Genomic DNA, 10,243 nt, shown 5'->3' with positions numbered 1-10,243 from the left:
TTTGTGAATTTTAAATATACAGTACCAGTCAAAAGTTTGGACACAGCTACTGATTCAAGTTTTTTAAAAATATTTAATTATTTTCTACATTGTAGAATAATAGTGAAGACATCAGAACTATGAAATAACACATATGGAATCATGTAATAACCAAAAAAGTGTAAAACACATATAGTTATATTTGAGATTCTTCAAAGTAGCCACCCTTTGCCTTGATGACAGCTTTGCACACTCTTGACATTCTCTCAACCAGCTTCACTTGAAATGCTTTTCCAACAGTCTTGAAGGAGTTCCCACATATGCTGAGCCCTTGTTGGCTGCTTTTCCTTCACTCTGCGGTCCAACTCATCCCAAACCATCTCAATTGGGTTGAGGTCAGGTGATTGTGGAGGCCAGGTCATCTGATGCAGCACTCCATCACTCTCCTTCTTGGTCAAATAGCCCTTACACAGCCTGGAGGTGTGCTGGGCCATTGTCCTGTTGAAAAACAAATGACAGTCCCACTAAACACAAACCAGATGGGATGGCATATCGCTGCAGAATGCTGTGGTAGCCATGCTGGCTAAGTGTGACTTGAATTCTAAATAAATCCAGACAGTGTCTCCAGCAAAGCACCCCCACACCGTCACACCTCCTCCATGCTTCATGGTGGGATCCCAAGCCTTACTTATGATTTAGTACTACACAAATTGGTTTAATTATTTATTTACTGGCTAATTAAATGGTAACACAGAATAAACATAAACACTATGTTAAAAACAGATCCCTAGCGGGAATGACAACAATATGGCTGCTACTCTCACATACAGTAATCATATACTTTGCACACGAACCACCCTCTGAGTAAGAAATCATGAATGTATTTATGTGAAATTCCAAATCTCTCTTGATGGACAGGGCTTTGGAAAGGGGGCCTTTTCGCGGCACGCTTGTAAGGTTCGGAATGTCCCAAAATGCAAGCCTTCTACTGTTGTTCTTCTCTGTAGATGTCCGATATCCGGTGACTTGTCATGTAGTCCTGAACAGAACGATAGAGTTTATTTTCCTTCCATTCGCTCCTGAAGATGCCTCTTTGAAGATAGGCTAGCCAGCCGGGTCGATGGTTCCCAGTGGGGTGAGGAGAGCAGCGTAATTGAGCAGAGTAGTAGAATGGTCTTTCACTTTTCTAGATACTTTACTTAGGACAGCTAATCAGCCGTACCAGTGATTGTCCGGGAGGTGAGTTTATCGTTTCTCTACCTCGTGTTGATATTCAAAGTTCAGACCACTTTAAACGTGCAGCTGCAGCTCAATGCTTTTCTGGTCTGGTATGTCATTCTTAACCCATCATTTTATACAGTTTGTTCGAAACGGCAGTTCATCAGGCTGACACTCTGACCTGACTTGTCAATGTGTAAAGTTTTTTTTTTTTTTTAACCTTTATTAACTAGGCAAGTCAGTTAAGAACAGATTCTTATTTTCAATGACGGCCTAGGAACAGTGGGTTAACTGCCTGTTCAGGGGCAGAACGACAGATTTGTACCTTGTCAGCTCGGGGGGTTTGAACTTGCAATGTCCTAGTCCAACGCTCTAACCACTAGGCTACCCTGCCGCCCAAGTGTATGTAAAGCAATTATCTCGAATGGCTCCTAAAATCACATCCCTTTCTTAACAACTACACTTTCATAATTTTTCATATTAGATGCACTACACGCAGGATGGAAACTTTGCACATGTAGTGGGTATACTTTCCAAGTTACAGTATTTTCTTTCTAATAGTTTTATGACAACACAAAATAACAAACAATATGATATTAGTGTTCTATAGATCGCCTCTGAATATTCCCCATGTTCTATGCTAAAAATATTGTTCCAGTATTCGCTTTTGAACTTGTTAGAGTTTCAGCGGGAAAAAGTATCTTGAAACAAAGCACATTCCTTTGGTGAATTTGGAGAGGGAGAACATAATCTTCTCTGTTTGATTTACAACAGTACTTGAGTTGTTAATCCCTCCTAGTTTTTTCCTCCCCCCTTCTACGGGTGAGAGGGGGTCTGGTTGAAGTTATTCATTGTAAACCTGATCTGACCTATTTGGATCCTCACAGGACATCATGACAAGACCAAAGGACAGATTTCCACCGGTCTAATGTCCGTTGCTCGTGTTTCTTGGCACAATCAAGTCCCTTCTTCTTATTGGTGTCCTTTAGTAGTGGTTTCTTTGCAGCAATTTGACCATAAAGGCCTGATTCACGCAGTCTCCTCTGAACAGTTGATGTTGATGTCTACTTGAACTCTGTGAAGCATTCACTTGGGCTGTAATTTCTGAGGCTGGTAAGTCTAATGAACTCTCACTACTTGATTTCAGACAGTTGAAGACAGACGTTTACATACACTTAAGTTGGAGTCATTAAAACTTGTTTTTCAACCACTCCTCAAATTTCTTGTTAAAAAAAACTATAGGTTTGGCAAGTCGGTTAGGACATCTACTTTGTGCATCAGGGAGAGTGTGGCAGAGTCAGGGTTCAGACCTGAGCCAACTCCCCCTGTTTATCGTGAGGAGCCAAGGAGGAGACCAGAACCAGAGCCGGTGTTGGAGGTGAGCGAAGCAGAGACTGTGAAGGAGTTAATGGGGAAATTGGAGGAGACAGTTATGAGAGAGTTGCTGTGTTGGTGCTTTAGGTACGGAATTCGCCCCGACGGAGCGTGTCAGGGATTTGATGGCACCTGGGTCAGCGCTCCATACTCGTCCTGAGGTGCGTGTTAGTCGGCTGGTGAAGATTGTGCCAGCCTCACGCACTAGGCCTCCTGTGCACCTCCCTAGCCTTGCACGTCCTGTGCCAGCCCTGCTCTCAAGATCTCCAGTACGCCTTCACGGTCCGGTCCATCCTGTGCCACCTCCACACACCAGCCCTCCGGTGGCAGCTCCCCGCACCAGGCTTCCTGTGCGTGTTCTCGGCCCAGTACCACCAGTGCCAGCACCACGCATCAGGCTTACAGTGCGCCTCGCCTGTCCAGCGCTGCCAGAGCCTTCCTCCTCTCCAGCGCTGCCGGAGTCTCCCGCCTATCTAGCGCTGCCCGAGCCTTCCTCCTCTCCAGCGCTGCCGGAGTCTCCCGCCTGTTCAGCGCTGCGAGAGCCTTCCTCCTCTCCAGCGCTGCCGGAGTCTCCCGCCTGTTCAGCGCTGTCAGAGCCTTCCGTCTCTACAGCGCTGCTGGAGTCTCCAGTCTGCATAGAGCTGCCAGTCTGCAAGGAGCTGCCAGTCTGCAAGGAGCTGCCAGTCTGCAAGGAGCTGCCAGTCTGCAAGGAGCTGCCAGTCTGCAAGGAGCCGCCAGAGCTGCCAGTCTGCAGGATGCCGCCAGAGCTGCCAGTCTGCAGGATGCCGCCAGAGCTGCCAGTCTGCAAGGAGCCGCCAGAGCTGCCAGTCTGCAAGGAGCCGCCAGAGCTGCCAGTCTGAAAGGAGCCGCCAGAGCTGCCAGTCTGCAAGGAGCCGCCAGAGCTGCCAGTCTGCAAGGAGCCGCCAGAGCTGCCAGTCTGCAAGGAGCCGCCAGAGCTGCCAGTCTGCAAGGAGCCGCCAGAGCTGCCAGTCTGCAAGGAGCAGCCAGGGCTGCCAGTCAGCATGGAGCAGCCAGGGCCTCCAGTCAGCATGGAGCAGCCAGGGCCGCCAGTCAGCATGGAGCAGCCAGAGCCGCCAGTCAGCATGGAGCAGCCAGAGCCGCCAGTCAGCATGGAGCAGCCAGAGCCGCCAGTCAGCATGGAGCAGCCAGTCAGCATGGAGCAGCCAGAGCTGCCAGTCAGCATGGAGCAGCCAGAGCTGCCAGTCAGCATGGAGCAGCCAGAGCTGCCAGTCAGCCAGGATCTTCCAGATGCGCCAGTCAGCCAGGATCCGCTATTCAGCCAGGATCCGCCATTCAGCCAGGATCTTCCAGATCCGCCAGTCAGCCAGGATCCGCCATTCAGCCAGGATCCACCAGTCAGCTGGGATCTGCCAGAACTGCCAGTCAGCCAGGATCTGCCAGAACTGCCAGCCAGCCGGGATCTGCCAGAGCCAACTACCTGCCTGGGCTTCCTCTCAGTGCTGAGCTTCCTCTCAGTGCTGAGCTTCCTCTCAGTGCTGAGCTTCCTCTCAGTCCCGAGCTACCCCTCAGTCCCGAGCTACCTCTGTCCCGAGTTGCCCCTCTGTCCCGAGCTGTCCCTCTGTCCCGAGTTGCCCCTCTGTCCCGAGCTGCCATTAAGTAGGGTCGCCGTGGTTAGGAGGCCACGGAAGCGGACAAGGTGGGGGACTAAGACTATGGTGAGGTGGGGGCCACGTCCAGCACCAGAGCCGCCACCGCGGACAGATGCCCACCCACACCCTCCCCTATAGGTTTAGGTTGTGCGTTCGGAGTCCGCACCTTGGAGGGGGGGTACTGTCACGTTCTGACCATCGTTCGTGTGTGTTTTCCTTGTTTTAGTGTTGGTCAGGACGTGAGCTGGGTGGGCATTCTATGTTGTGTGTCTGGTTTGTCTATTTCTATGTTTGGCCTGATATGGTTCTCAATCAGAGGCAGGTGTTAGTCATTGTCTCTGATTGGGAACCATATTTAGGTAGCCTGTTTGGTGTTGGGTTTTGTGGGTGATTGTTCCTGTTTCTGTGTTTGCACCAGAGAGGACTGTTTAGGTTTTCATATTTCATTATTTTGTAGTTTATTCATGTAAAGTTTTTTCCTTTATTAAACAAACATGAATCATCACAACGCTGCATTTTTGTCCGACTCTCCTTCACCTAAAGAAAACCGTTACAGCATGACAAGTCATTTTTCCAACAATTGTTTACAGACAGATTATTTCACTTATAATTCACTGTATCGCAATTCCAGTGGGTCAGAAGTTTACATACACTAAGTTGACTTAAACAGCTTGAAAAATTCCAGAAAATGATGTCATGGCTTTAGAAGCTTCTGATAGGCTAATTGACATAATTTGAGTCAATTGGAGGTGTACCTGTGGATGTATTTCATGGCCTACCTTCAAACTCAGTGCCTCTTTGCTTGACATCATGGGAAAATCAAAAGAAATCAGCCAAGACCTCAGAAAAAAAATTGTAGACCTCCACAAGTCTGGTTCATCCTTGGGAGCAATTTCCAAACGCCTGAAGGTACCTTGTTCAAACAGTACAAACAATAGTAAGCAAGCATAAACACCATGGGACCACGCATCCGTCATACCGCTCAGGAAGGAGATGCGTTCTGTCTCCTAGAGATGAACGTACTTTGATGCGAAAAGTGCAAATCAATCCCAGAACAACAGCAAAGGACCTTGTGAAGATGCTGGAGAAAACAGGTACAAAATTATCTACGTATATCCACAGAAAAACGAGTCCTATATCGACATATCCTGAAAGGCCGCTCAGCAAGGAAGAAGCTACTATTCCAAAACCGCCATAAAAAAAGTCCGACTATGGTTTGCAACTGCACATGCAGACAAAGATTATATTTTTTGTAGAAATGTCCTCTGGTCTGATGAAACAAAAATATAACTGTTTGGCCATAATGACCATTGTTATGTTTGGAGGAAAAAGGGGGAGGCTTGCAAGCCAAAGAACACCATCCCAACCATGAAGCATGGGGGTGGAAGCATCATGTTGTGGGGGTGCTTAGCTGCAGGAGGGACTGGTGCACTTCACAAAATAGATGGCATCATGAGAGGAAAATTATGTGGATATATTGAAGCAACATCTCAAGACATCTCAAGTTAAAGCTTGATTGTAAATGGGTCTTCCAAATGGACAATGACCATACTTCCAAAGTTGTGGCAAAATGGTATTGGAGTGGCCATCACAAAGCCATGACCTCAATCCTATAGAACATTTGTGGGCAGAACTGAAAAAACGAGGCCTACAAACCTGACCAGCTCTGTCAAGAGGAATGGGCCAAAATTCACCCAACTTATTTTGGGAAGCTTGTGGAAGCCTACCCGAAATGTTTGACACAAGTTAAACAATTTAAAGGTAATGCACCCAAATACTAATTGAGTGTATGTAAACTTCTGACTCACTGGGAACATGATGCAAGAAATAAAAGCTGAAATAAATCATTCTCTCTACTATTATTCTGACATTTCACATTCTTAAAATAAAGTGGTGATCCTAGCTTACCTAAGACAGGGAATCTTTACTCTGATTAAATGTCAGGAATTGTGAAAGACTGAGATTAAATGTATTTGTTTAAGGTGTATGTACAATTCTGACTTAAAATGTATGTGTTATTTCATAGTCCTGAGGACTTCACTATTATTCTATAATTTAGAAAATAATAAAAAATAAAGAAAATCCCTTGAATGAGTTGGTGTGTCCAAGCTGTTGACTGGTACTGTAAATCAGCTTCACTAGAGTTATGTTATTCCCAGGGGTGTGTATTCAAGGAGGCAAAGGGAAGCTCCCACCCAAAAAATGATCAATAAAAAAATATAAAATCATTTATCTTTCATCTTTCTGTGTTTCATAATTGTCCTTCAATTTGCAAGAGGCTGAATGTATCTCACCGGAGAAAGCATTCGAGTTAGCGAAAAAGCGCCCCATACTATTGGGGAGGACTTTATTCTTCCTGTTGCCGTGGATATGGCTGGGACAATGCTGGGGGAAAAGCCCCAAAAAACTATACAGACAATGCCTTCATCAAACAACACCATTTCACGACGCATCAGTGACATGGCAGGAGATGTTTTGAAACAATTACTGCTTCACAATACAAGTCAGGTAATTCTATGCGTTATAGCTGGATGAGTCAACAGACGTGGCGGGCCTGACACAGTTCCTCGTATATATATATATGTCTGTTATGTTTATGGGGGTTCAATTAAGGAAGACATCCTCTTCTGCAAACCACTGGAAACCAGGACAACTGGAGAGGATATTTTTAAAGTACTGGACAGCTTTGTAACATCAAATGGACTTTGTTGGTCAAGATGTGTTGGTATCTGTACTGATGGCGCAAAAGCCATGACAGGGAGACATAGTGGAGTGGTAACGCGCGTGCAAGCAGTTGCTCCCGATGCCACTTGGGTACACTGCAGCATCCACCGAGAGGCTCTTGCTGCCAAGGGAATGCCTGACAGCTTGAAAGATGTTTTGGACACTACAGTGAAAATTGTTAACTTTATTAAAGCAAGGCCCCTGAACTCTCTTGTATTTTCTGCATTATGCAATGATGTGAGCAGTGGCCATGTAACGCTTTTAAAACATACAGGAGTGCACTGATTATCAAGGGGCAAAGTATTGACACGTTTTTTTTAATTGAGAGATGAGATTAAAGCTTTCTTTATTGACCATAATTTTCACTTGTCTGAACACTTGCGTGATGGCGAGTTTCTCATACGACTGGCCTATCTGGGTGATGTTTTTTCTCACCTGAATGTTCCGAATCTAGGATTACAGGGACTCTCAGCAACTATATTCAATGTGCGCTTCTCTGTCTGCATTAACATGGACAACACACAGGTCTTTCCATCATTGTATGATTTTTTTGTGTGCAAATGAACTCAAGCTTATGGACAATGTCAAATGTGATATAGCGAAGCACCTGAGTGAGTTGGGTGCACAATTACGCAGGTACTTTCCCAAAACGGATGACACAAACAACTGGATTCGTTATCCCTTTCATGCCCTGCCTCCAGTCCACTTACCGATATCTAAACAAGAGAGCCTCATCAAAATTGCAACAAGCGGTTCTGTGAAAATTGAATTCAATCAGAAGCTACTACCAGATTTCTGGATTGGACTGAGCTCAGAGTATCCTGCCTTGGCAAATCGCGCTGTTAAGACACTAATGCCCTTTGCAACCACATACCTATGTGAGAGTGGATTCTCGGCCCTCACTGGCATGAAAACTAAATACAGGCACAGACTGTGTGTGGAATTTTTTTAAAGGACTGAGACTCTCTAATACAACGCAGAGTCATGTGCATCCTTTCAAGCACACCCTTCTCATTAACCTGTGGTGAGTTAGTCACAATTTTTGATGAACAAAATAAGGTTTTATATGTAAGATGGATAAATAAAGAGAAAAATAATTGATTATTATATTATTATTTGTGCCCTGGTCCTATTAGAGCTCTTTGTCACTTCCCACGGGGTACGCAGTTGGAGGTTGAATGTTTGACGGGCCCAAGACTGTAAAAGGTTTTGAACCACTGATCTAAGATAACTCAAGAAATCTTTCATCAATTTTGACATTTTTTTTTAACTTCTAAGATGTTTGGTACAGTATTTCTCAATGAAAAAATTTGCATGAATACGAGTCGTCCCTTGTTGAATGACATCAAAGACTTTATTGAAGAATCCCTACTGTTGAGCAATCAGCAACGAGGGGCATGGACTGCAGCTCCGAGCTTAGGTTTGCCTCTAGAAAAAATCTTGTGTGCCCGAACAGCTGAAAAAAACCCACCGAAGTCCAAAACGTCACAAAATGTTGTCATAATATATGCACAAACTCTTCCGAACTGTTTCGGCTGTGAAGCATGCGGACACCATTAGACTAAGCATAGGTGATTTGATGATGTTGACATGTTTAAGTTGAAATGGAGCTGAAATAGTGGAGGCATTTTCTTTTGCGGTAACTCTCTAGTTGTTTTGTAGTCCGAAAATCTTGGAAACATTAACATGGTGCTGTAGGTCAAGTAACTGTTTGTTACATGCAGGAAATTCACTTTAAAACAAACAAACATCTCTCCACCCCATGGCAAAATGGGTAGAATTGCAAGACATTAGCTGTAAAACATTTCTCTCTGCCCCATGGCAAAATGAGGACCAGTGGAAGCAAAATAGCACCATAACATCAAACATCCACCACCAGATTTTACAGTAGGTATGGGGTCATTTTCTGCTCATTTCGATGCCAAACCCATCACTGGTGTGCATGACCAAAGAGCTATTTTCATGTCATCTGACTAAAGCACCGGTTCGGAAAATAATATTATTGTAAAAAATGGGACTCTGTCAGGAGGCTGAAACTTGTTCCCAAGTAGATTTTCCAACAAGACAATAACCCCAAGCACACATCAAAATCCACAAAGAAACAGGTTATTGGCCACAAATATCAACATTGTGCAATGCCATCAAAGTCTCCGGACTTGAAACCCATTGAAAACCTGTGGTTTGAATTGAAGAGGGCAGTCCATAAGCGTAGATGACAGATATCAAGATTCTGGAAGGATTCTGTATGGAGGAATAGTCTCGGATCCCTCTCAATGTGTTCTCCAAATCTCATAAAAACATTTTAGAAACAGAGTAGGTGCTGTTATCCTTTCAAGGTGAGCTATTGAAGGTAATGAAAGTAATGAAGGTAATGAATTACCTTTGAGCTATTGAAGGTATTGAAAACAATTCTAACTTGTTTAACAAAATCTCTTTCACTGAGCAATTGTATTAGTATAAAATAATATAATTATTCTGCCCTTGAATTGCGTTCCCATGCAAAACTAGACAGATAGCTAACAACCAAGTCTTCAATAAAACTCCCAAAGTGTGACTTTTCTTGAATGAATATATTGAACTTGTATGTTGTGACACTGCAAAATATAGAAAATAATATACTTCAGTATTCAATTCGACATATTGTAGCTGTACATTGTAATTGCAGGAAAATACAAAGCACGTGCCAAGGTACCATGCATCTGGCATGACGCCAAACCATATAGCTAATTGTTACTCATATGGTAATTGGCTTACTCCTTTTATTACTCTAATAATGTACAACCATCTCTGTAAAATTAACAAAGCATATCACGGTAGAAACAGTAACAAAACTACAGTATTGTATATTTTACCATTTGTTTGCGTGACGCACGAGCAAAGTAATACAGCTAACGGCATACATGAAAGGCAAGGCAATATCTGTGAGTAAATGCAACCAAAATTGATATGTAAGCAACTCAGTAATAAGATTATCATCACTAGCTAAATGCTGGAATCGAACTGACAAACAAATATTTTCCTGAGGCTGAAGCTTGACAAGAAATAACTACACTGAAAGACCTGCACCGTAGCGTTGTTTTTAGCTGCTTCTATGCGTGCAGAACGAATTCTCTACTTCCTGTTTGCGTACCGTCTTTCTAAGTACCAGAAAGCTCCACTAGGGGGCGAATAACACCACGGAACACAATGAAAATCCATTGTAATAAAATGATCTGTCACCTAACAGGATGGCAGCACAATAATTTCCCCATGTTTTTGAGTATACAATATGGCTCAGCATTCATCTTCATCAATGGTGTCAATAATTTCTAACCCCA

Source organism: Oncorhynchus mykiss, chromosome 22 (genome assembly GCF_057628025.1).
Source record: "Oncorhynchus mykiss isolate SJ-2025 chromosome 22, ASM5762802v1, whole genome shotgun sequence".
Taxonomy (NCBI): domain Eukaryota; kingdom Metazoa; phylum Chordata; class Actinopteri; order Salmoniformes; family Salmonidae; genus Oncorhynchus; species Oncorhynchus mykiss.
The sequence above is the reverse complement of the archived record's forward strand: the minus strand, read 5'-3'. Positions refer to the sequence as shown.